The sequence below is a fragment of the Lissotriton helveticus genome, chromosome 3_1 (genome assembly GCF_964261635.1).
Source record: "Lissotriton helveticus chromosome 3_1, aLisHel1.1, whole genome shotgun sequence".
NCBI lineage: Eukaryota > Metazoa > Chordata > Amphibia > Caudata > Salamandridae > Lissotriton > Lissotriton helveticus.
The window spans coordinates 1,084,890,571-1,084,917,408 of record NC_136061.1 but is presented as its reverse complement, the minus strand read 5'-3'; the positions used below and the strand labels follow the sequence as shown (position 1 = coordinate 1,084,917,408).

At 46.5% G+C, this 26,838-nt stretch overlaps 1 long non-coding RNA gene across 1 annotated transcript; it reads right to left on the bottom strand.

Annotated features, from left to right (window-relative positions):
• Positions 1-1,549: 1,549 nt before the first annotated feature.
• LOC144824871 (uncharacterized) lies at positions 1,550-23,894 on the bottom strand. Its single transcript, XR_013609159.1, has 3 exons — positions 23,784-23,894; positions 1,909-1,964; positions 1,550-1,680 (listed from the first exon to the last, which is right to left on the bottom strand). It is a non-coding gene; the product is annotated as an uncharacterized LOC144824871 (long non-coding RNA).
• Positions 23,895-26,838: the final 2,944 nt, after the last annotated feature.

Here is a 26,838-nt window from a genome sequence, read left to right as displayed (position 1 = left end):
CATAAATTTCAAAAGTGTTCTTTTCCATAGACATTATATATCATCAAAACAATGACAATTTGTAAAATCTATCATCAGCGTTAAGATCTTTGTGCTGTACATCAGCCACAGTAATGGTTTCAAACTGATGCCCAGAATAACTCTTCAAGTTTACACAAAATTAAAGAGCTCGGGTGCCTGAGTGCAAGACACTGCAGAAATAAACGTCCAGTACATTGTCTTAGATTAAGCCAATGCTCAGGCAGTAAATGAACAATATGATCATGTCAACGACTATCGTATTAGAGTGAGTAAATATTGAAACCTGTGAGTTTTTTTCACATTTGTTACCAATAGATGGTTTAATCTCCAGAGCTTCGCTCATAGCTTCCGAAAAGTACTTCAGATACCGCATGTGGGTCATCTTAGAATGTTTTAAAATAATTAAAAGATATTTTATATATCATTCATGTGTAATATATTTGAATGAAGCAGTGATCGCTACCTTAGAGGAAACCTACAGAAGGCAACGGTCAGGCCTTCGTCATTACAAGGGTACTATGAAGGTCTATTTACAAGCCTGTAGTGCCGCCAGAGCATCACTTATTTTTGACGTTCCAGTGGCGCTCTATGTAAGCCCATATTTACAAGCCCGCGCTAAACCACTTTGCTTGGCTTAACATAGCCTTGCTTAACACAACCTTGCAAATATGGCCCTCTGCAACGTGTTTTTTTGCAGCAAATCAGCGTGCAGAGTGTTGCTGTGGGGGTTCCCAGCAACACCCATGGCTTTTTAGCAGTGCACCAGATTTACAAGGACCTGTAAATCTGAGGCAGCACGAAAAAATAACACCTTTCAAAAGGAGGCGTTAATGTGGTGCAACAAGGAGAAATTGTATTTCTCCTCATGTTATGCTCTTTCAGAGTGTGCTGCAGCACACATAGAGGGGGCAAAACACCATTGATGATTGTTTTTGTTGAGGAAGGTGTCCCTTTCTGCACAAGCACAATCATGCCTGCAATGCAGGCACTCTTGCATGCCTGCACCATGGTGTAAGAGTGCCTGCATTGGCGCTAGGCAGCTTTGTTAGCTCCTATGCAGAGTTCCACACAGGCATGCGCCGTATTCTTGTCAATACGGGACATTCCTGAGTTTTGAAAATGACGCAGCTCAGCACAGCAAAATTGCTTGTGGTACTGCACTGCGCCATTTTCATATACATATGCCCCATGGTTTGCTGACATTAGAGCGAGGTGAAATTTTGTTTACACCAAAGAAATCTTGTGTAACTTCCAGCATTTCATACGCTTGTTACAAGAAATCGCCGAGATTACGTCGGTATCTCATGTTGTGCAATTGAGATTCGAGAGCACAAGAACAACATGGACGAGCAGAACACAAGCGGTTGGGTTGTTACATCACATTTGATTTTGCGCTATCTTTTATTAGCACAAAATGCACCGTCACATCCAAAATAGTCATGAAGATGGATTTCGTATAAAAAAATAACACAAATTACTGGACAAGTATTTTGTCTATTTTTTGTATTTTTTTGTATTTCTCATAATTTCTTGGACAAATTATACAAATTTCACTGTAGTTTCCTTGACTGTCGAACCAAGCGCAGCATCACAACATGTTTAGATGAAATGCTGAACTTGACGTGCACGCAGAAGATAAGGGCATGCGGCATATTTGAGCTGTGGATAAATTAGACAGTATTAGCAACTTGTAAGAGTAAAATTGATGTATTATGACAAAATGAAAGACTTCCAAATAGGAATCTTGTTTAATGGACATTTCAGTTCCCTTCTAAGATCGAATCTTATATAAATAACTGTTGTAAGTAATAAATGACAACTGCTACAAATTGTGGGAACAGATACTTTAGATTTATTCTTAGAACAAGGACATAATGTACATCTCACCAGCCGACGAGACTCCAACTGGCAAGTCTGGAATCCGAGCTAGCTGATGTCAGACACTGGAATAGAGATTTTAGAATAATGGTCTATGAAAAACATGAAGAAAAGACTAAATAAAATTATACTAACTATAGATTACATTTACAACAATAACCATTTTAAACTCGCAGAAACAATTCTTCAGCTGAAAGTAGTTTATGAGCAGTTTGGTAAACTGCAGATCCACCAAGCACTCAAACTCCAATGCATGGCTAAATACCTGTAAAATTGCATTATATATAACATGTATAATGGCAAAATGTACAATATAAACAGTGGCACTGTCAACACTCATTTGAAATGACATATCGCATTGCAGATAAGAAAGCCTGCACTACCACTGAAAGCCAGCAGGCGTCCACACAGACATTTTATAGAAACCGAAGGCTGCAGAGGTACTTTAAGTCAGCATATTTCTTCACTGAGAGTACTTAAAGCAAACAATATTATATTAAGAGACATGTGGTACACCACATGTAGTAAGATTACAGGACCTATTCCTCAATGTCAAACCTTTAGGAATTGTTTACACAACAATAATAAAAATGTGAAAACAGAGTGCTTACACTTATTCTGTGAGTCATACAACATTTTATAAGGACCTACCGTATTAGGGCTTGGGGTAAATCTCAGAATGATAGGGCTACAGTTCTGTTGAAAACTGTGCTGCAAGGTGGTAAAAGATCGAAAGCTAACCAAGTTCCTTAAAAACATTAGATTGAAATAAAATGCTGCAATTTCACTAAATGCCACCTCACTGTGATTACATGGAAACACAATCCCACAGTTTCAAAGACAGCACATAAAGGTTCTCATAGAAAAAGAATTGAGACAAAATACTGCAGCTTCACTGACAGGGAACAAACTTCTTCAGATATTCTATTGAGACTGAATGTCTGCAGTTCTAACAGTTAACAGATGTCCTCACTAAGATTACTTAGCTACAAAAGGACATTGAATTCTCAGGACATACTACCACAAACCCCAACAGGTGTGGTAATTTTCTCCATTGTGGTTCTTGCATGGGCCAACTTGACCATCAGTAGTCTTTACAGGGCACAACATGACTTTTCTGTTGCAGAGACATGTATGTTGCATATATACTACTAACACACATTTAACTGAAGTCTTCTTTAAGGAATTTCTTTTTTTGACCTAATTGTTAGCATATGATTGCTTAATCTTTAGGAAAATGTCCACTTCACAATTTACTTTATTGAATAGTTTTGGCTTCATAAAGATATACTTTTTCTATAAACGTTATCCTTTGGGTTAATTATTTCACACTTCTACCTTTTTATATTTTTTACAGTGAACAATTGTTTGAATATTGTTATATAAATAATGCAACAACACATCATAAACAGCATTCAATGGTGTAAAATAATCAATCAATCAATCAATCATAACATTTGTATAGCGCACTACTCACCCGTGAGGGTCTCAAGGCGCTGGGGGTGGGGGTTGCTGCTACTGCTCGAACAGCCAGGTCTTGAGTTGTCTCCTGAAGGCGAGATGGTCCTGGGTCAGCCGAAGGTGGATGGGGAGGGAGTTCCATGTCTTGGCCGCCAGGTAGGAGAAGGATCTTCCTCCGGCGGTGGCTCTTCGGATGCGTGGTACGGCGGCGAGGGCGAGGCTTGTAGAACGTAGCTGGCGGGTGGGCGTGTAGAAGGTCAGGCGGTCGTTGAGGTACTTGGGGCCTAGGTCGTGGAGAGACTTGTGTGCGTGGGTGAGGAGCCTGAACGTGATCCTCTTGCTGATGGGGAGCGAGTGCAGATCCCTCAGGTTGCCGGAGATGTGGCTGCGTCGGGGGATGAACAGGATGAGTCGGGCGGAGGCGTTCTGGATGCGTTGGAGTCTTTTCTGTAGCTTGGCTGTGGTTCCGGCGTAGAGGGTGTTTCCGTAGTCCAGTCGGCTGGTGACGAGTGCCTGGGTGACCGTCTTCCTGGTTTCGGTCGGGATCCATCAGAAGATCTTGCGGAGCATGCGTAGGGTGTTGAAGCATGATGAGGAGACGGCGTTGACTTGTCTGGTCATCGAGAGGGAGGAGTCCAGTATGAAGCCCAGGTTGCGTGCGTGGTCTGTTGGCTTGGGAGTGGTGCCCAAGGCGGGGGGCCACCAGGAGTCGTCCCAGGCGGAGGACGATGGTCCCAGGATGAGGACCTCCGTCTTGTCTGAGTTCAGTTTCAGGCGGCTGTTCTTCATCCACTCTGCGACTTCTTTCATCCCTTCGTGTAAGCTAGTTCTGGCGGTGGCGGGGTCTCTGGTGAGGGAGAGGATCAGTTGGGTGTCGTCGGCGTAGGGGATGATGTTGAGGTTGTGTTGGCGTGCGATGGCTGCAAGAGGTCTCATGTAGATGTTGAAGAGGGTGGGGCTGAGTGATGATCCTTGCGGTACGCCGCAGATGACTTCGGTGATGTACTTGCTGGATGAGAAGACGGGATCAAGCGTGTGGCCGGCGTAGTGTGTGGGGGTGTTGACCAGTTGCTTGAGTCCGAGGTTGGCGAGGTTGTCCAGCAGGGCGGCGGTGTTGCGGTCCTTGTTGTTCTCCAGGTGGAAGTTGAGGTCCCCTAGGAGGATGTAGTCAGCGGAGAGGAGGGCGTGCGGGCTGATGAAGTCCGTGATGTCTTTGCTCAATTGTGTGCGTGGTCCCGGGGGTCTGTAGACGAGGGTGCATCTGAGGGTCGTCTTTGGGTCGGTGTGTATCTGGAAGTGAAGGTGCTCGGCGGCGGAGAAGGTGTCATTAGAGTCAGTCGTGATGCGGATGGTGTTCTTGTGTACGATGGCGATGCCTCCTCCAGTCTGGTTGACGCGGTCCCTCCGGGTGATCTTGTATCCGTCTGGGATGGCGATGGCGATGTCGGGTGCAGACGAGGCGTTCATCCAGGTTTCTGTGAGGAAGGCGACGTCTGGTGAAGTTGTGTCGAGCAGGTTCCAAAGTTCGATGGCGTGTCTGTGGATGGAGCGGGTGTTGAGCAGGATGCACTTAAGGTGGCTGTTGTTGGTACTCGGCTTGGTGGGTGCGGTGCAGGTCCGAAGGCAGGTGAACTTGCAGGCTTGGCAGGTGAAGGGTCCGTGGGTGCGTCTCGGGGTGGCTCGGTGGCAGGCTCTGTTTTGGTCGGTTTGAGTGCGATGAGGGTGGCGGCGTCGTAGGTCCGTCGTGTGGGCTGGCATCGTCGGGGGCCAGGGGTCCTGGCGCTGGGCGCGGTCCAGGCACGGACGGGCGCCGACGGGCTTGCCTTTGGCGCGCCTTTGGCGCACAATCGGCACACCCGCTGCGCACGTCTGCTGCGCGTCCGCCGTGCATAACATACTTTAAATTTGCATACATACTAATATACTTTTTAAAATACAAGAATGATGACAATATTTGCTGTTAATAGGAGTAATAAATATTAGAAAAACATAATAAAAGATGCAGTTCCCATCTAAACTAACAATACAGAAATACCAATCAATGTATACTGAAATGTCTTGTGGACCTGTCAACTAGGTGTGTGTGCTCCATCCCCTTACAAATAATAGAGTGGTAAACTGAGTAAACCTTACCTGAGGTAGAACTCCTTGAAGATAGTTACTCTAAGATTTAGGTGGTGATTTATATATAGGAGGATGACCCACCATTTTCCAATAGGGACATAGTGGCGGCAGTTCCCGTCATCAAATGTTGCTCTTTGCTACAGTGCTGCATCTGCAGGATACAGACTTGTAGCAAAGAGTAATTTGTTTTCTTTACAAAAAGAAAAACCTGAAATCGGAAGATAGACATATAGATAAAAGGGCACCACACTTGAAACAGCTAACTTGAAACATGAATACTAATTGTTAATGTAATGGCCTGGAGAGTTTTTTCAGGTAAACTAAATTTAAACTTAATATGAGATGTTTAGGTGATCCTTATTTATTTGTCCTCTTGTTAACTTAGGGCCATCATCTCTAGGTTATTCTTAGACCCCACCGTTTTCCTAGCCTCATCTAATACTGAATTTCTTTTCATTTTATTGTTCAGCAGTTCAATCTCTTTTTGTATGAAATCTTAAAGTACTGCGGACTACAGCTAGTAGAAAGACCAATGCCTATCTACTTTTGTGGGAAACAAGAGGTTTCAAAGTGATATCATCATCATCATCATTATCATAGGATTTTGTTAAGTGAACATATCACCCGAGGGTCTCAAAGTGCTAGCCTAAACCCAAGAACAGGGAGGAAAAAGAACGAAGGGAGCTGACAGAGAGAGGAGAGATCGGATCAACAAGGTTTTAAGAGTCTTACAAAATTTTCTGTGGTTGGTTTCCATACTTAGATGCAAAAGGAGTTCCACTGGGTGAGGGAAAGATATGAAAAAGATCTCCCGCCATTCCTGGCGGTACAGATCTTAAAAGGGATAAGGAGATGTTTGTTGGCGGACCTAAGGGTTCTGGTGAGGTTATACCAGATCAGTTTTTTTGCAAGATAGTGTGGTCCATTCCCATAAATGGTTTTGCGGACCAGGCCGTTAATCTTGAAGATTATACCTTTCCTGATTTGAAGCCAATGGAGAGCTCTCTAACTTGTTGTCGAGGGGGATCGGGAGAGTAGATTTAACACAAGTCTAGCAGCTGTATTTTATGGCACCTGAAGTTTGGTGAGGGGCTCTGCATTAATGGAGGCCATTAGGGCATTTTCATAGTCTAGCCGACTGATGATTAATCCTTGAACCAGCGTCATCCGAGATGCCAATGAAACCCATTGGAAGATCTTACGGAGACTGCACATTATTCTATAGCAAATGTTCGTCACATGATTAACATGGTCAGTCATGGAGAGATGGTTATCAATCATCATCCCAAGATTACAAACCACCGACTTGTGAGATAGACAGGAGCCAAGATTGTGAGGTCACCAATCACTCGACCATAGGGTTTGAGCTTTGCTAAAACGGATGATTTCCGTCTTGCTGGTGTTAAGTTGCAGATGATTAGTTTGCATCCAAATGTGTATGTCAGTCATACACTTCATACATCAGAGTTTGGTGTCCATTGGATCTGGGCCTAGAATGATTAGTAGTTGTGTATCGTCGGTATACGACACAGTGGGTGTATATGCATGTGAACTAGAGGGAGGTGCATTGCTTAGGAAAATAGCAGTCTAGTGGCTCAGGTCGCAAACTCTAATTTAACTGGTTGTGATCTGGACATGTCATGTAATGGCCACAGTTAAATTTTTTCATTGTTTGTGTTGATTGCTAGTCAGCTTAGTAAATGTAGCTAATTGTCGCCCTGGTTATCCAGGCTCCCTGATTGTTACACGATTGGCTTTTAGTTTATGGTACAACACTACGTTAGCCTATGCTCTGCCATCTGCCAGTGACTCTACAATTCTTTCATTATCTTTTTGCATTTATGAGGTTTTCTCTTCTGCAAGGAACCTCCATGGCACTTCTGCTCAGCTATTCAGCCTGGCCTACTCCCAAGACAGAAAATGGCAGAAGAATGCAGATACACCCTCAATTAGTATAAAGTAAGTCTGGGCGGTAAACTCTGCTCCGCTCGGGGAGTTTGCGGAACTTTCTGCACTCCGCAATTCGCGGAGCTCGCAGAGTTGTTTTCCTCGCTCGCGTTCGTCAACATCAAGTTGGCGAGAACGAGGAAATTCCACCTTCCGGCAAGATTTATCCTCGTTCATGATAGTCAACGTCAAGTTGGTGAGCGTGAGCGTGGAAAATGAACCTCCCGGAGAGATTTCTCAACGCAGGCGTTCAGATTTCTCATTGCGAGTGGCTGCGTATGCTCACGACCGCCCACGTTGAGAAACCGACAGTTCGCGTTGAGAAAGATGCCGCTCAAGCAAAAATATACTCAAGCTGCAGAAAGGAAGAAGCGCCCCCTTGCACTGTGCATGGTGCCGTTTGCGATGATTGCACAGTCTGGACAAGCACCTGTCACTGAAAATCACTGCGAACGGCATTTATCTAATGCAATCTCCCATTTGCGGAGCTCCATGTGGGGCAGGGGAGTTTTTTTTGCACTTCCCTGAGTTCTATATAGCGGAACCCCGCGAACTCCGGTGACGCTTAGTATAAAGCATTGTCTCTTTTTTATTATAAATATTTTTTGAACTGAGTGGGTCCGCCATAGTTTGCATATTTCCAGCTTAGGGGACGAATCGCAAACTTTTTAAGTCTGGGAACTGCTAAAGAAAAAAGCTGTTTGAATTTCTATATGGAACTGGTATGTTCCTTCCACAACAGATGTTATGTTACATGCTGTGCATGGAATTGATGAATGTTATATATGTGTATCTCTCAGCCTTTCCTAATTTCCCCTACCCATCTATTCATGAAACCCCTAACCGTCTTCCCCAGGCTGTGAAATCTGTTGAGCTCTTCATTTCCGCCACCAACAGATCGCACACTTGGTGGGGTGGAGGTGGTTAAAGCTATGCCAATTGTTACTAGAGGAAGAGTTTATTACCAATTACAAATTTGCCCACACCACTCTTCCTTCATCCTACCTGAGCAAGAAGGGAAATCATAGTTGCGCAAGGATAGGTAAAGTGCCCTTAGTTTTATTACCACAATCTATGCCCCATCGATTCTACTGAAGTAACCTTTTCCTCCTGGTTCATTAAATTTGAGAGCTTCTTTATGCTTACTTTAGTAAATAAATCTATACTATGTTTCTAGTTATTGTTTTCTCATGATGGTTTCTGTCTTGGATTTTCCACTCACTTTGTTATTTCATGTAGTCTAGTTGCCTGAGATGCTTAAAGAGAATCCTTTGGCTGGTTTACCAGCATTATTCAGAATAAGAAGAACCTCGTTTTTCCTGTGATTACTTTCCTGTAAGCTGTAGACCTTCCACCACCAGCATTAAGATGTCCCAATCAAACACCCTGTTTTACGGTAATGGGACAAATGGGGAAGCTAGCAGACATTGCTGATTCTACTCAGGTAAGAAAAGATGTTCTAAGGACAGGAAGGAGTGACTGGTATTTTTTGCATCTGTGTTGGCAGACAGTATTGGGCAATACTTATATAGACTAGGGCAAGGGCTCTAAGAATACAACTGTTACTGATGGGAGGATGGGTACTGCTCAGCCTGATCAAGAAATTAAACAGGGGTAAAGATGTGGTATGGTTGTAGTCAGTTTTCCAACACTGATTACAGGCATGGTAGATCAGAGGGAGTAAGGTAAGTAAACTACCTAATGTGGCAAAAAAGCTCAGGTAGGCAGAGTCAAAAGAGAGGTGGAAGGGAATGGACACCCTGTTGGGCAATTACTTTATTTTGGGCTAGGCAATGGGTCCAGCCTTTGTTGTCATGTCACTATATTGGTGGTGCTTCCAGTGTAGTTAACAGTGATGCTACAGTAACCCGTAATGCCTAGTAGTAAATTAGATTTTTGTTTAAAAAAGACACATATTGGAGAAAAACCAACACTTTCTTAACAAAATGTTCTGATGGCCCACCCTCACCTCCCTCGACAGGTCCGTGCCCCTTCACTACACTGTGGAGGTCTAGTGGTGTGATGATGAAGTGCTGTTGGGGGGTTGTGGGTGAAGGACCACATTGCCAATGACTGGTAAGATATTTCCAAAGCCTTAAATGTGATGCTTCATCAGGACATAGTTTCACTGTGTATATTCGAGAATTTTCAGACCAACAATGGAACTGTGTTGATATGGCTTGGGGGGCTACTATATATTGTATACTACTGTTTGATCTAACATTTGGTTTATATGCCTTGGGGTGAATGCACATGGCAGCCACTGTTGATGGGGCATATACTTGTTGGCCTACAGTATTTCCTCCCGTTTCCTCTTTAAAAAAAAAAAAATTGGGGGTGTTTTTATTATTGTTAATTTGTTTTTGGATTGCTTACCAATCAGTCAGTTGCATTACTTATTTATCTGTTAAATTTGCACACTTGGAGTCGGGGGGAAGGTGGGACACTGGGACACATAGGAGGGAGGTGGGGATAGGGAAATGGTGACTTCTCCATTGGCCGTCTGTCTCCTTAGCGTTTTTCCTTGCACACTGTAATGCTTGTGACAGGTCAATCAATCAATCAATCAAGGCATTTGTATAGCGCGCTACTCACCCAGAAGGGTCTCAAGGCGCTGGGGGGAGGGGTGCGTCACTGCTCGAACAGCCAGGTCTTGAGCTGCTTCCTGATGGAGAGATGGTCTTGGGTCAGCCGAAGGTGGATGGGGAGGGAGTTCCAAGTCTTGGCTGCCAGGTAGGAGAAGGATCTTCCTCCGGCGGTGGCTCGGCGGATGCGTGGTCGGCGGCGAGGGCGTGGCTGGTCGATCGTAGCTGGCGAGTGGGCGTGTAGAAGGTTAAGCGGTCGTTGAGGTACTTGGGGCCCAGGTCGTGGAGAGCCTTGTGTGCGTGGGTGAGGAGCCTGAACGTGATTCTCTTGCTGACGGGGAGCCAGTGCAGGTCTCTCAGGTGGCCGGAGATGTGGATGTTTCGGGGGATGTCCTGGATGAGTCGTGCGGAGGCGTTCTGGATGCGTTGGAGTCTTTTTTGAAGTTTGGCTGTGGTTCCGGCGTAGAGGGTGTTCCCGTAATCCAGTCGGCTGGTGACGAGTGCCTGGGTGACGGTCTTCCTGGTTTCGGTGGGGATCCATCGGAAGATCTTGCGGAGCATGCGCAGGGGGTTGAAGCATGATGAGGAGACGGCGTTGACTTGTCTGGTCATCGAGAGGGAGGAGTCCAGGATGAAGCCCAGGTTGCGTGCGTGGTCCGTTGGCTTGGGAGTGGTGCCCAGGGCAGGGGGCCACCAGGAGTCATCCCAGGCGGAGGGCGATGATCCCAGGACGAGGACTTCCTTCTTGTCTGAGTTCAGTTTCAGGCGGCTGTTCTTCATCCACTCGGCGTCGTCTTTCATCCCTTCATGTAGGCTGCCTCTGGCGGTGGCGGGGTCGCTGGTGAGGGAGAGGATCAGCTGGGTATCGTCGGCGTAGGAGATGATGTTGAGGTTGTGCTGGAGTGCGATGGCTGAGAGGGGGCTTATGTAGACGTTGAAGAGGGTTGGGCTGAGTGATGATCCTTGTGGTACGCCGCAGATGACTTCGGTGGCCTCGGATCTGAACGGGGGAGGCGGACTCTCTGGGTTCTTCCGGCGAGGAATGAGATGATCCACTCCAGTGCCTTCTCTTGGACTCCGATGTTGCTGAGGCGCTTCACTAGGGTGCGGTGGCAGACAGTGTCGAACAATGCAGAGAGGTCCAGGAGGATGAGGGCCGCTGTTTCCCCGTTGTCGAGCAGGGATCTGATGTCATCGGTGGCTGCGATCAGGGCTGTCTCGGTGCTGTGGTTGGCTCGGAAACCGGACTGGGAGGGGTCGAGGGATCCGTTCGTCTCGAGGAAGGCGGCAAGCTGTTTGTTGACGTCTTCTCGATGACTTTGGCAGGAAAAGGGAGGAGCGAGATGGGGCGGAAGTTCTTGAGGTCGGTGGGGTCCACTGTTGGCTTTTTCAGGAGGGTGCTGAGCTCGGCGTGCTTCCAGCTCTCCGGGAAGGTGGCGGTGTGGAAGGAGGTGTTGATGATGTCCCGAAGCTGGGGTGCGATGATGGCGTCGGCCTTGTTGAAGACGTGGTGGGGGCAGGGGTCGGTTGGGGATCCGGAGTGGATGGTGTTCATCGTGCGGGTGGTGTCTTCGGTGCTGACCGGGGTCCAGTTGCAGAGGGTGGTGGTGGCGGGTGTTGGTTCGGTGGTTGGGTGCGTGGTCTGTGCGTTGAAGCTGTTGTGTATGTCGGCGATCTTGCGGTGGAAGAACGAGGCGAGTGAATCGCAGAGGTCTTGCGAGGGGGAGATGTCATTGTTTCCGGCGCTGGGTTTGGAGAACTCTTTGAGGATGCTGAAGAGTTCCTTGCTATCGTGGGCGTTGTTGTCCAGTCGTTCTTTCAATGCTGTCTTCTTGGTGGCGCGGATCAGCTGGTGGTGCTTGCGGGTGGAGTGCTTGAGGGCGGTCCTGTTGTCTGAGGTCTGGTCGTGGCGCCAGGTTTTCTCGAGGGTGCGGCAGTTCTTCTTGGAGTCCTTGAGTTTGTCGGTGAACCAGGGGGTTTTCTTGCTGCCGGGCCTGCTGGGAGGGTTCTTTAGTGGTGCTAGGTCGTCGGCGCAGGCGGTGAGCCACTGTGTGAAGTTGCTGGCAGCTTCGTTGGGGTCCATTGTGCTGGCGGGAGGGTTCTGGCTGAGGGAGGTGGTGAGCTGTTCGGCGGGGATCTTGCTCCAGCTCCGGCGAGGAACCTGTTGCGGGTGGTGGTGGTGGGTCGTGGTTTTTCTGATGCTGAAGTGGACGCAGCTGTGATCAGTCCAATGAAGTCCGGTGGAGTGGCTGAAGGAGATGTACTTGCTGGATGAGAAGACGGGGTCAAGCGTGTGGCTGGCGTAGTGGGTTGGGGGTGTTCACCAGTTGCCTGAGTCCGAGGTTCCACTGGAGTGTGACAATTGAGTGGCTACCTGTTCTGGTCAGACCAGACAAGAGAAGATGATGAAGGAGAGTCGGCGGCCTTGCAAAGTAAGTGAAATTTGTTTTTTCACCCCCGCCACCCTCGTTCAGTACCAGCCGCTACTGCTCGTAAGTAGGGGAGCTGTGCAGACAAATTGTACATCTTCATAGAGAGCATATGTTGGTTGGGCCTAATCCAAGTTCTTCAGCCACAGCAGAATGAAAAACATTTACATCCAGATCAAAAAGACTAGGGAGGCAGACTATGAAAATAGATTTCATCACAGTTCCATTTAAAATGTTACAATCTATGAGGGGCTGAATCATGAACAGTGCTCTACTGTATGAGCTTTGTAAACCACAGCTTTTGGGGATGTGCTTCTTTGTGACATTGATGTGCCCCCAAATAAAATGCTTTCACAAAACTAAGTAAGAAAATGCAAATCGCGCAATAACTCACTGTCCACAAATTCTTTATTAGCAAGAAAGGCCACTTTATTAAGACAGGTGCAAAGTAAATATTCTTTCCAAAACATCTTGCCATTTGTCAGATAAAGCAAATCCCCAAACCCAATTTAGCCTGCCTACCAAACCTAAACCCCAACCAAGTTAACCCAACCAAACCCAGAAGGAACTGACTCCTGTGGAGATCCCCCTCATTTCCTTCACTGTGTACCCCCCTACCCCCCTTTGAGGATGGAAAAACCCACTCCAGGCTGCCCCCCCAGAAAATCCGCCTACCGAGTCTAACAACTAAGCAAAACCTATCTTATAGTGGCAAATAGAATAAGAAAGCCCTGGCAAACCAAAGGTGCCAAACCCAAAACAAGGTGGAAAACACGGAACGTGAAAAAGAGGGAAGGATGGGTGGGACAAAATTTGAAGGCCTTCGCCTCCTACCTCCCACTGACGCAGTGCCTTTCCCAACCGGCCAGGCCCCTATATATAAACTTCCCCGCCCCGCGCCTCGCCAGCCCGGACCTAATCACCCCCACCTGGTGGCCTGTTCCATGCACGAAACTACCCAGGGGGAGACCGGCTCGCGCTCGGCTCCCCCTGGGTCCCCCCTTGGCAAATAACTCACTGTCCACAAATTCTTTATTAGCAAGAAAGGCCACTTTATTAAGACAGGTGCAAAGTAAATATTCTTTCCAACACATCTTGCCATTTGTAAGATAAAGCAAATCCCCAAACCCAATTTAGCCTGCCTACCAAACCTATACCCCAACCAAGTTAACCCAACCAAATCCAGAAGGAACTGACTCCTGTTGAGATCCCCCTCATTTCCTTTGCTGTGTACCCCACCTCCCCCCCTTTGAGGATGGACAAACCCGCTCCAGGCTGCTCCCCCCCAGAAAATCCACCAACCAGGGAAAACTAACAGAGTTTTCCTGCCCCACCAAATCATAACCTTCAATTCCTCTCATCGGAGCACCCTATATTTTCTTTCCAAATCTGTGAAATCAAATCCCTCAATTCCAGTAGATAAAATGCTTGCCCCGTTTGAGACAGGTGTACCCCATCCACACGAAAAAGATGCCCCTCAGAACTCTGTATATTAGGATGAGATAAAACAGTGACCCCCAAACCCCCACAGAAGAGACGCATAGCTCTATTAAGTTTTCCTTTCGCCTTCTCCAAAGCTGCATGGCTCCGTGCTCCTCTCCAATGCAGCTGCGTGATGAATTCTGTCCAAACCAACATGGTGCTCACCCACTTGTCTTTGATGACAGACAGATCCAATTTCATTAGTTTGATCAGTCAGGCCAGATAAAGCAACCAAATCATTCTCTCCCAGGTGAATGATCAGCAAATCCGGAGGGCCCCCCCTAGAACACATCGTATACAAAACTGGGAACAGACCCTCCGAACGCATTCCCCCAATACCATTCCATATCACCTCATGGTTAACACTGGTAAGTCCAAGAGATCTCCCACAAATTTGTTGCTCAGCATAAACAGCAGCCCATTTAACGAAGGAATGTCCTACTATCCAAGTTGTCCTCTTAAAGTGCGAACGCCTGTCAATAGTACCTAGACAAAGAACAATTATTAACAAGAGAAACATAATCACTGTGATCATTTCCTCACATACTTTTTGCAACATCTGGACATCCACCTCCCAATCCTGCGTATGGCTGACCAAGACCACCCCAATCTTGCAGCTTCCGTAGCCGCTCCAATACGAAAGGAGTGCGTTCCAAAATGCAATGGATTCTCCCCCAAAGAGATGAGCACCTTCCGCAACACTGCCAACAACTGAGAAACTAAAATCGGTCTCCCCTGTGCATGACAAAATATGTACCCGGGTGTGAAAAAAGAAGAAGCCCGAAAAACCTCCCATTTCCTGACAGGACAACAACTGTCCCAAACACTCCTATTTAAGAAAACCCATTTCCCCTTCCCAATTGGTCAGTCTTGGAAGCCCTCAACCAAAGTCGTAGCCTGTGGCCCTCAACGAAAACTTAATTACTGTGCAAACCTACCCCATTCCTCAAACCTAATAGTTCAGAGGCCCTAAATACCCCAAAAAACAGCCACAGGAAACATAACCTAAACTTTCCAGACTCAAACTCATCATAGCAACAAGAGGGCAGCTGCAACAGCATCCTCCGCAGCAACTCAAAAGTCACCGGCTTTCTCAACTGCTTTGAACCAGCCTGCACTCTACCCAAACCCTTAAGGACCTTCCTCACTAAAACGCCTCCCACCGGATCCCTGCCCCACTGTAATTGCCCATAAAAGGAAATACCAGCCAACTTGCCCGAAATAGTAGAGTGCGAAAGACCTTTATCTATCAGGTGCAAAACGAAATTCAACAAAAACTGCTCCTCATCCATTACCCTCCCCTGTGAAAGAAACCTGTTACCATAACTCATGAACTCGGTCCAGGCTTGTCGATAGCTTCTTCTGGTGGATTCTGCCACTGATTGCTCTACCAACTTCACAATTCTCTTTCCCCCCATGCCCAGACGCACTGTGATATCTGAGTCTTGTTGCGCTCTGCCAGCCTGCGGAATTCCTCCCACTGAAAACGAGACAGAGCGTTTGCTATACAAATATTTACACCAATGAATATGCCTTGCTTTAAAAACAATATTCAACTGTATGCACTTGAGGATGAATGCACGTAACAGTCTCAACACTCGCAAATCCCTGGCCTTTTGCTTGTTAATCAATTCTTCCACCGCCAGGTTGTCAACATGAAACAGAACTGTTCTATTCTGGAATTCATTGCCCCAAATTACAGAGCCACCAGTAACCGAAACAGTTCTAGAAAGGCGATACTGCGACCCTGCTTACACCAATGCAAAGGCCAAGGCTCTGCACACCATCGCCCTTCCCAAAAAATACCAAAACCTTTAGCACCAGAAGCATCTGTGTAAACCTGCACTTGCCAAATCATGTCTTTGTCTGCAAAAAACAAAGATACTCCATTAAAGTCCTTGAGAAAGGTGAGCCATATGGACAGATCTGCCCTGACTGCTGTGGAAATGCGCACTCTATGGTGTGGGAGAGAGGCCCCAGTGACATTCTAAGTCTCCTACAAAATGTTCTCCCAGCTCGAACCACTCTACAGGCAAAATTCAGGTATCCCAACAGTTTCTGCAACTTGCAAAGCTCCAGTTTCCGCTCCTCCAACACAGAGGACAAAAAGGCTGAAATGTCCCGAACCTTGTCTGCTGGTAATCGCGCTACCATTTCCAGAGTGTCTATCCCAATTCCAAAAAAGGTCAAGGTGGTACTAGGACCCTCAGTTTTGTCATGCGCCAAAGGAACACCAAGTTCCCGAGTCATTTCCTGGAAAATATGAAGCGCTTTCTGACACTGCCCTGAATTCTGAACACCAATAAACAAAAAATCATCCAAATAATGACAGATGAGCTCGTGACCAGTAGTGTATGTAAAATGCCACTGTAGGAATGTGCTGAATGTTTCAAAGAGTAAACAGGATACTGAATACCCCATAGGCAGAACTTTATCCACATAAAAGGCTCCCTGGAAGTGCATACCCAACAAACCAAAATCAGAAGGATGGATGGGCAAAAGCCTAAACGTAGACTGGATATCGCTCTTTGCCAATTGAGCTGCTCTACCCGCCGATCTCACCAACTGCAATGCGTCATCCACCGATGCATAATTAACACTAGAATCTTCCGGAGCAATGAAGTCATTAATAGAGGAGCCTTCGGGCCAAGACAGGTGGGGTATCAAGCGGAACTCCCCAACCTTCTTTTTGGGTACCACCCCCAGCGGCGACACAATCAAGTCTTGCATTGGACAATGAACAAAAGGACCAGCCACCCTGCCTGCCTTGACTTCAGGCCACAACTTCTGTTGCACAATGAGAGGGAGTTCTTTAGCGGACTTTAAATTGTCTGACCACCTACTCTGACGGGGGCCTCGCTAACTGATCTTAAATCCTTCTTTGAAACCCCAAAACAGTCTATTTGCCGCTTCAGTATCTGGATACGCTGCCAACCACTGCCCCAAGACCTCTAACCTAATAGGTGTAGGAGGCCTTTTGCACAAACTGGAGGGGCTGGCCTCTTCCCCTCTGTCCCCATCCCTGATCACTGAATTTCCGGCCTGGGAAAAAATGTGGGAGTGGATGTCTGCCTCCACATTGAGAAAACTCGTATTTGTATCTGCAGAACTGCCTACTACAAAAAACTCTGTTAAAATTCCAACAGGCCCCAAAAACTGCTGACTGTCCCCAGCCTCCAAACCCCGCCCCAGGCTGGGCGGGACAATATTGAAAGGGCCGGTAAGACACTGGCGACGCACCTGCTGTGTGAGTAGCAGCAGCGGCTGAGAAGATGCCATCCATTGCAGCCACAACTCCGAATCCACATCCCCCCAAGGTCTATCATGAAAAACACTCATCCTAGCTCTAAATTCCTCATCATATGAGAGCCAAGCATAACCCCCAAAATAGCTCTGAGCCTTTCTGATAAGGTCCATATACTTAAACATGGCAACCGCTCTATCCTGGTGTTGTTCACAATATATACTAGTGTACATAAGAAAAGCGGATGTCCAGTTCTCAATCGTTTTCGGGACTCTAGGTCGTCTGGTTAACTCCTACTCCTCCTCTTTAGACCCTTCCTTGGCCTGAATGTCACGATGTAACAATTTAAAGACATCAACAAATTCATGCCGCCAGATTCTGCTCTTGGTTTTATCCGACAAGTGGGAACCTAATGGCATACCAATCCCCATTTAAGGCAATTTTTTGTGTACATTTTTATCCTCTTCCACTGTCTGCTTCAGTTCTGGTTCCCCCTCCTTAGGTTTTTGACCAGCTTGATCCACAACAACACCCCCCCGAACCCCCTCCTTCAATGGCCCTGTACCAACATTATCCAAAAGCATAGCCAATAGACCTGGTAAATTTATTTTTGTGAGGGATCCTCTTTTTGCCAAACAGACCACCATCCAGCCTTACCTCTAGGCAACTGTGAAGCTCTCTTTTGAAAATCCATGGTGTCCTTATGATGTTCAGAGACAGCTGAGGAGTCCTTTGCAATTGGACGGTCTGCACTTGACGTATGCAAAAGACTAAACACACTGGTTTTCGCCGAAACACCCCTCTTCTCCACAACCGGAGCCAAAACAGATGTTCGAACGTCCCCACAATCCCCATCTCGCACTTCCCCCTCCTCCAATTCATCACTGTCTGCATCAAATATCATTGCGTCCCCACATCAAACATAATCCCCACTACCCCAACCCCACCATCATAAAATTGCCATTGAAAATCCTTTGGCGTTGGAGTTTTGCCTGATTTGGAAAGGAAATCCGCTCCAGATCTCCTTCCGTGCAGCAACCCCCCTGACTGAGCCGCATCGTGCTCAGCCCGCAGCTTTCTCTTGCCAGTCGTCTTCTTTTGAGACAAAACTGGGGCTTCACCCCTCAAGCCACTCAGACCTGCCTTTTTTGCATCCAAGAACCTCTGTGAAGCCCCCCGGGTACCGCCCAACGCCATCGTTGCCTCCCCACCCGCACCCACCCACACCCAATTGTCAACCTGTGGATCCCTAACTGTGGTACTTTTGGCGTCACCAGAAAGCCCTCCATTAGGCTTCACTACCAAATCTGGGCCGACTGACTGCTGTGCCGTCCTATATGCCACATCTGGCTCTGGTCCTTGCTGCGACCAAAATGGCAAACGCAGAGCATCTCCTGTACCCCTAGCACCAGTCTGCCTGACCAACCCAGCACTGTTAGGGACCTGCTTTTCCACAACCACAGACGGGGACAGAGACCCAGTACTCTGAAACAACCCATCTGCTGACCCAGTCAAAGCTGCCTCCAAATGCCCATCTTCATGAAAAACTTGGTGCAATGATGCAGCTGGGCTCAATAGAAAAGGCTGCCCATGCACATGAAATAACTGAGCTCCCCTTGGCCACTGGACAACATCCTGCTGGGTTAAGACCTCGCCACAGCACACATGCTGCCTGTCTGGGGAAACCCTCGGCATGCCAAAGCTCCTCCTCCGCCTCCCTCACAATGCACTATGACTTCTCAGGGCTGCCCGGGCCAGAACGCCGCCCTCGTCTCCCGCCCACTGGCATAGGCTTCCCCGCTTCCACACGAGCAGCAACACATACCTGCTCGGTGTCGGGGGCCACAGCGGGGGGGTCAATATGCTCCGCCGCCATCACTGCTTCACTCTGCTCTATGCCGCGGAGCGTTCCTCGCCCTCATCGAGCCGGGGCGACAAGCAGGCTGCAACCGCTTTCGCGACTCCCCTCGCAGCATTCCGGGAAGAGAGCCCGAGCCCCGCCCACGCAGTGTTAGGAACACCCGGCTGAAGGAGATCCTCTCTATCCGCAGCTCGAAGCACTCCGATGGCCTCCCTCACTGCTGTGGACTCCGCCAAGCCTAATCTCCCGGGACCCAGTAAGTGCACACAAAATTGTAAATAACAAAATTTGAAGGCCTCCCGCCTCCCACTGATGCAGTGCCTTTCCCAACCCGCCAGGCCCCTATATATAAACGTCCACGTCCCGCGCCTCACCAGGCCGGACCTAATCACCCCCACCTGGTGGCCTGTTCCATGCGCGAAACTACCCAGGGGGAGACCGGCTCGCTCTCGGCTCCCCCTGGGTCCCCCCTACTAGATATATCTGTGCACAACACACCAGGCAGCACCGAATTTGGGGCAATTTTTTTATAAAATGATGGACCAAGTCTCTTCCTCAGAAATGGAATGAGGGAGGCTTTGACAAAAATGCTTGGAAAAGCAAGGTCATCAACAAATATTTTTGTTTTGATTTAATAAAATGGCAGGCAGATTAGTAGATGTTAGGTTGAACAAAATTTGATGAAAGCTAAGTAGTAATTAGAACAGTCTCATTAGTGTTCAGCTAATGCATTGTTGTTTGATGTAATTTGGTATTCGAGGAAGTAGGAATGATGGGATAAGTGTGATTTTATATTTTACATGTTCATGTTGCAGGATAGGGTGTTCAGGATATGCCAGTCAGAAATGTACTTTGAAAGTTATGAGAATGAAGACCAATTGAAAAAGTATTGTTCATCACTTTTGGCTATTGTTGTCAAGAGCTGGCATGCTTAGGACTGAGGGTTGCTTCCTAATGAATCAATCCCATTAGATCACCTATGATGACTTTTATGGTGTCCAGCATTGATGAATGATGTGGGCATTAACAAGTGGTCCACCCACCACACGGTGAAGGCACCATTAGCATTTAGTCATCATATGATGCATGCCATATTTGCTATTTAGATGTATACAGCTTGTTTGCAATGGCAAAAAGTCCAATTCACAGATTCTAGCCATTTGCAATTGCAAAAAAGCATTTTGGTAGGTATGAAACTCAAAATGCGATTTGTTAACACGTTATCGATGTGCAATTTGGGAATGCGACCACATATCGATTCACTGTGTGAAAGAGGCATCCCTTCCAAACAGAATCGTATTATGTATTAATGTTTTGCAACTCAATTCTAGTTGCACAACATTAATAATTTTCTGATGCAAACATGTAGTGGTAACCCATTTGCAAATGGGAAGGATGGGAAGAGGTTCCCTGGGAGACCTCGCCCACTTTGTGAATGCAAAAAAAAAGTTTGTTTAAGAGGAGTCAGTGGTCTACTGGATTACTGCATCTTCTGATAACATTTTTTTATTTTTAAACTTAGTTCTGTTTCCTTTAAAAAAATGATTGCTTTATAAACAAGCATTTACAATGCAACAGTCTCGCCTTTGCAAAAATTAGAGCTATTGGCATTGTAAATGACAACATTTTTATTTATGTGTGGGTTTTGAAAACAGATATATAAATGGCATTGTCATTTACAAAGCCAATAGCTTAATCTGTCACAAATGCGAGACCTAGTAGTAGAGTGAGTAATAGTGAGTAATAGAGAGTGTGTAGTAGAGGAGTAGAGAGTGTGTAGTAGAGTGAGTACTAGAGAGTAATAGAGTGATTATTAGAGAGTGAGTAGTAGAGTTGTAGAGGACTAGAGTGGGTAGTAGTGAGTATAGTGAGTATTAGAGAGTGAGTAGAGAGTAGTAGAGTGAGTAGTAGAGAGAGTAGTAAAGAGCGAGTAGTAAAGAGTGAGTGGTAAAGTGTGAGTAGTAAAGAGTGAGTTGTAAAGAGTGAGTAGTGGAGTAGTAGAGTGTGAGTAGTAGAATGCGTGGTAGAGTAGTAGAGTGAGTAGTAGAGTAGATTGAGTAGTAGAGAGAGCGAAGGAGAGGCGAGGGGAAGAGAGAAAGGATTGGACAGGAGAACGGTGGGCGAGTGGGGAGGCCATTGTCCAAAGTGTATGACTGAAGCATGGTGTGCTAGGGCACTGCCTTTTACAGAGAGCACAATTGGGCACTATATTTCTATCAATTATCCAGCTTTACTGCTAACCCTGCGTGACACATAAATGATAAGACGTGGAAATCGATTTTCTGTGCATCTCTCTCATGTGTGCATCACACATGTAAAGTGTCTTTTTGTTTTGACCACATTAAAATCTTTGCAACAATCACACTTCAGAATCACACAAAAAACTACGAGCTTCATTTAAACTTTTCTTATTGCTGAAATATTTTGAAATATTTATCAAATTTATTTTGCAAGCACTTTCAGTTAGTCAAATATTACAAAACACTTAACACTGTGCAGCTTCTTCCATAGCTTGTAAGCACTGCACTACCTCTTGCACCCCTTCTTCTGCACTCCTGCCCTTAGGCCAAACACACACTGCAATTTACCTGACCCAGAGTTTTGGTCAATACTATGTCCCTTGTGTGGCCTTGCAGAGTAGAATCCTTCTCAAACAGGACGTGCAGCCAAGCTTTAGGAAAGTGAAAAGCACGTGCAGGCAAACTTTATGTAAGTGCCAGGGGTGGTGGAGCAATAAGAATTATCCTATCAACGTGGCAGGTTGCGTTGTTTAAAGTGCAATGTTACTGAAAAGTAGACTTGCAGCATTAGGGGTACGAGAAGTGCTGCTGGCAGGAGCTGGAGAAAAAGACAAGTTCTTCAGATGGCAGGGGTGAGGTTACCTACTAGGGGTGTGGGGGAGATAGGGTGGCGTGGAGGCTACAATTCTCAGGGGTAGAGAGAGTACTAGGCCATAAGTGGTGAGAAGGGGTGCAGGGCAAGGAAGGGTCTGGTTTAAAAAAATAATCTTCCCCGGGTTGATACAATGAACACGGGGGAAGGGGTGCAATAAGCGACATCACTGTGCTGTGTGCACCAGGCTTGTCATATATGGCTCGGTCACCAAAACCCAGAAGCACAGAAAATACTCACCCCTTCCCGTTATATTACACGACTGCCAGACGACAGATAATCCACATATAGGCTCATGTAATGACACCCCCTGTAGCAATCCACACCCTGCCCCCTCGTAGCGCTACCAGCTTCCCATCCCACTTACTTAAAATGTCAAGTTTTCCATACCTGTGCCCCCCATGGTGCGGCCCGCGGCCCCCTTGGATCCGGATGGGCGCTTGTTCCTGGATCACGGATCCGAGCAGATCTGCCACTTCTGATGAGGACAGCTCAAAAGGGCAGGAGTGCGGGGTCCTTGGAGCACAGGGTCATGCGGGGCTCTGTGCTAGCCTCCTCTCTTTCTTCAGTCTCACCCCGCCAAACCATCACCCCTCCCCTTCGCTCTCTTTGCTGTAATTCCTTACTTAGGATGCCACAGCACGCTTATCCGTGAGGCTCTGGAGAAAGAGTCTGCACACATGACAAGCCCTGGAACACCACAACAGCAGCGCAAGTGACTGGCTGTTGTGAGGCCTTGCAGTGATCTGGGGCACTTCCGCTGTGCAGCGAATTTGCATGCGCTACACAAGCTTGGTGTCAAGACCGGTCTCCTCCGGCAGGCAGCCGAAGAATGCAAAAAAAAAACAAGCAGCAGATGAGCAGGGCGCCGAGCGGAACCCCCTGTAGGATTTGATCTGAGGAGGCTGCCTCATGGGCACGAGTTCAAGAGAAACGGGAAAAGGTGGCAGCCAGAACGATTGGAGAACCCTGGTCTGAATCCGGGTCCTGGAGGGAAGCACTTCCGGGTCGCCGCGGGCAGCCCCTTCAGGTCACTGCAGGCGGTGGTCAGAGCGCTTCACAATAGGAACAGAAATGATCCATGAGAAGATTACGATACGAGTGAACACGTTACAAACGCAGACGTTAAGTTACATGAGGCAAAAGTGACAATTGTGAGCAAACAAAATACAAGAGGTAGCAAAAGGTACATTACAGGAGGAATAGACTGGGACCTCGGTGAGAGGGAGGGTGTAGGGGGCAGGACTTAAAAAGAGACAGAAACGCCCACGGATCGCATCAAGCCGGGGAAAAGAGTAATTGACACACATCTCTTCCAATGGCTAGCCTCCATTTACAAAGCTAGCCAATGGAAGAGAGAGGACGGAATAAAGCCCCACACTGTTGAAGTCATGAAATCTTCGGCTCCGCCACCCCACTGCTTCGCAGCGCGACGGTAGCCTCGACCTAAAAAGCAATAACAGACCCTGTGGTCTGCTGAACCAAGCAGGCCTCTGTTCTTGTGATGGAGCCATTCTTAGTGGGTCACAAACTGCTACCTACCTCTTCATGAGGCATATCGATTTAAAACCCACTAGGAACTTAAAACTTAAAATTATAACTTTCAGGCATTAGGATCTGTGATTACCAAATTGAGATTCCGCAAAAAAAAGGCACTAATCTGAATACATATGTCCCTTTGTCTAGCAATAGCAAAACATTGCAACTAGCACAGCACCCTCACAGAGTGGAAAGAGAGTGGTCTATACACTATGATTTGTTTCCTTCCTTAAGATTTCTGTTCAAATATTTTATTAGGTATTTAGTAACATATTACAAACATATCGCAGCTTACAAAATTAAACCTTTTGAGTACTTACATGTAATAAATTAAGAACACAGCGCTTAATGATGTTCTTTTCATGGCGAGGGTTGATGCTTTTACTCCAGGGTTCATGGTCGTACATCCAAGAAATAAAGACTTGGCATTAACACTGATAAGAAACTGTGAAACAAAAAACGGTATGCGACACATAACTTTCAAGTACGTTTTACTTTTTCAACCATTTTTATGTCTGTGTGTTGCGTTTCGTCACGGAAACGTTTTTTACAAACTTCATTGAACATTTCAAAATATACTAGAACTTACTAGCCATACCTTTTACTTCGAAAGCAGAAAAGAAAGCAAAATGAGGGTTTTATGTGAGCTTCGTTTACGATACGTTTATTGCCCCCATACAGAGCGACCGCGGGCTTCATTGAAATTCCTAACCTACGTGCACTGCAGGATGTGTGTGTTAGGGGGTGCCCAGGGTTGCGGCTATCTGGGTTGTTAAATTTAACAATTTCCATTTGCATGGTACATAAAGTAAATCCTACATAATATCAAGCAATTGCTAACAGACAAAGATCACTGGTGTTGCCTATTCTTTTCATAATTCTTTCCATTTTGCAAAGAATTTTCACTCGTGTGGTAACCTTCGGCAAACCCAGAGGGAGACAAGGTACCATGCAATTTCTAATGTGAACGTCTTGGACTTCTAGTTGAAAGGCGTCCTGCAGTAACTGTTTCATTTAGAGGACTACATTTCTGCTGACTGAGTAAAGAAGAGGATTTCGCCGGTCTCCTGCTGGTTTCTGTCTACAAATGCAGACGTTCAGTAAGAAGTCCTTGAAAATAATATTTTACCTTGCCATATACAATTTGTAAATCTTGAAGCAGATGCTTTAGAGGAATTTGTACAATTTGCGCAAGATATCGTTTTCTCATGTAAAAAATAAAATCCAGTTAGATATCTCTGAGTCTAGCAATTCATACTTCTAAATAAAATTAGTGTTTCAACTTTCGCTGAATTAAATGTGACTTAAGTAATATATATAAAACAGTGCTTAATTTGTAAAATTTGAAGTGCAGGTGCTCAAATGTTTGACGGAGGCCACGCTGACGTTTCTCTGGCTCCACCCACGTACCACATCGGCAACTGGCACTGCTAAACGTCAGATGTATTGTATACAAATAGCAAGTAACAAAAGGATCTCTCTGACAGAAGCAGTGACACGTGTCACTGACCTACTTTACATGATTACATGCACTTTTTGATCAGCATGGTAAACGTTATTTGCAGCAGGTATAGCAACCATCTGGCATCTGTACTACCTTACAAGCAGTCACAACTTCCCCTAGACAAAACTCCTGTCTCTCTCTATGAAGACGATTAATCACCAGTTATCTTGACATTTGAATGTATGCCTGAATATTCCCGGAGGTCAGGAAGGAACTCGGCAGCAGGTGCTTTTAAAATATACTGGCTGTGCTGGGGCCCTGGGCCCACCCGTCCCAGTCACAAGTCCAAGCCTCACCAAGAACACCGAGTTAGAATGCATTGCACGCAGTATAATGGTGACGTGACTAATCCCTGATCAGCCTGCTGATTGACACCTTCATTTGCCCTTCACTGTCCTCTCAGTATGTGTGTTTTCACTGTTTTGTCTGATGAGGATTCCGAGGGTGAAAGGGAGGTACGCATGACAGTGTGAACCCAAACAAAAAGTAGTGTTGGTCGGTTTGGCAAGCAACAGCAAGCAATTGCCATAGGCCACCGCCCCTTCAAAGGCAGTTAGTTCACCTTCAGGCCTTTTCTGTGCTTTTTGTTTGTTTTACAGGCATGTAATGCAGATGTGATAAGCGCGTCAGCCCCAGGGAAGACACTGACAGAGGCGGGGCAGTAGAAGAAAGTTCAGGAAATGTGATTTCATGGGCCCGCTGGGTAGGGAGAGAGGCAAAACGTAATACATTTTTACAAAACGAAAAATGCCCACATTTCAGATTCATTTTACTTGTATACACAAGTAAAATGAATAGCTGATGCAAATAAATACCTGAGTCTTTTTGATATTTTGGTCTTGGATTACGTGTGTGAGAAAGTACATTTATTGGAGAGAAGTCAGAATAGAGCTACCTTCATCTCTCCAGTGGCATTGATACACTTATTCCACTTTTATGGCGGTAAGGGCCTGGACACTTTTTGGGGGGACTGTTGCAGAGAGATCTGTGTGCAACCTGCACGCCACAGGTTTAAATGCTGGTAAGTTTAAGGGTGCAAGCAGGCAGCAGCCCTCAGCCCCATATTGACCGGTCACAAATTTCATTTGACTAATGCGTGCATTCTGAGAGTTGTAGTCTGTTTGCTGTCCTAGGAAAAATTAGATTAAGATTAGACCACGACTGGGAAAATCGTGTCCTGCTGACCTGGAAGTTGGAACTACTTGTAAACCCTTGGATAATTACCTCAGCGACCCAATAATCTACAGCAGAGTTTGTGTATGTGTAAAATGAATAGCAAATAGTAGAGTACAAAGTTCCCCAGGGAAGGTGTGATAACAAGGAGGGAGGAGTAGGTATCAAAAAGTAAGGTGACTGAAAGGGGTCCCTTGTCTGAACTTAGAGAGCCTCACACACCCAGAGTATTCGGTGTGAAACACACCTTGACTGGAGGGTGTCCAGTGTCATCATCGACTCACTGCCCCTCGACAGACCGGCGCTGCAATGTCTGTCGGAGCACCCGGAGGCACTCTTTTGGCGGGGTTCTTTTGTTCCTAGCCGACGGTGGGTGTGTGTGAGGATGAAAGAAGTGTAGTCTGTGCAAGTGTGGGTGCAAGTTAAAAAGGGTAGTCAGTCCACAATGACTTTTATTAACGTGGCTGATTCCCTGGTTAAAAGGGGTGAGAGGGGAGCTAGAGACCGTATAAATATACAGCAGGCTAACTCAACCCCCTGATGTGGTCAACATGTTTCTCGCCAACCGGCGATTCGTCAGGACCTAAACAGGGTACTACACATTAACACATGCTCATTCACTTTGAAGAAGGCAAAAACAACCTCTCTGGGTCGATGAAGTAGAGGGCCAGGGGGTCCTGCTCTATTTAGGCGACGCT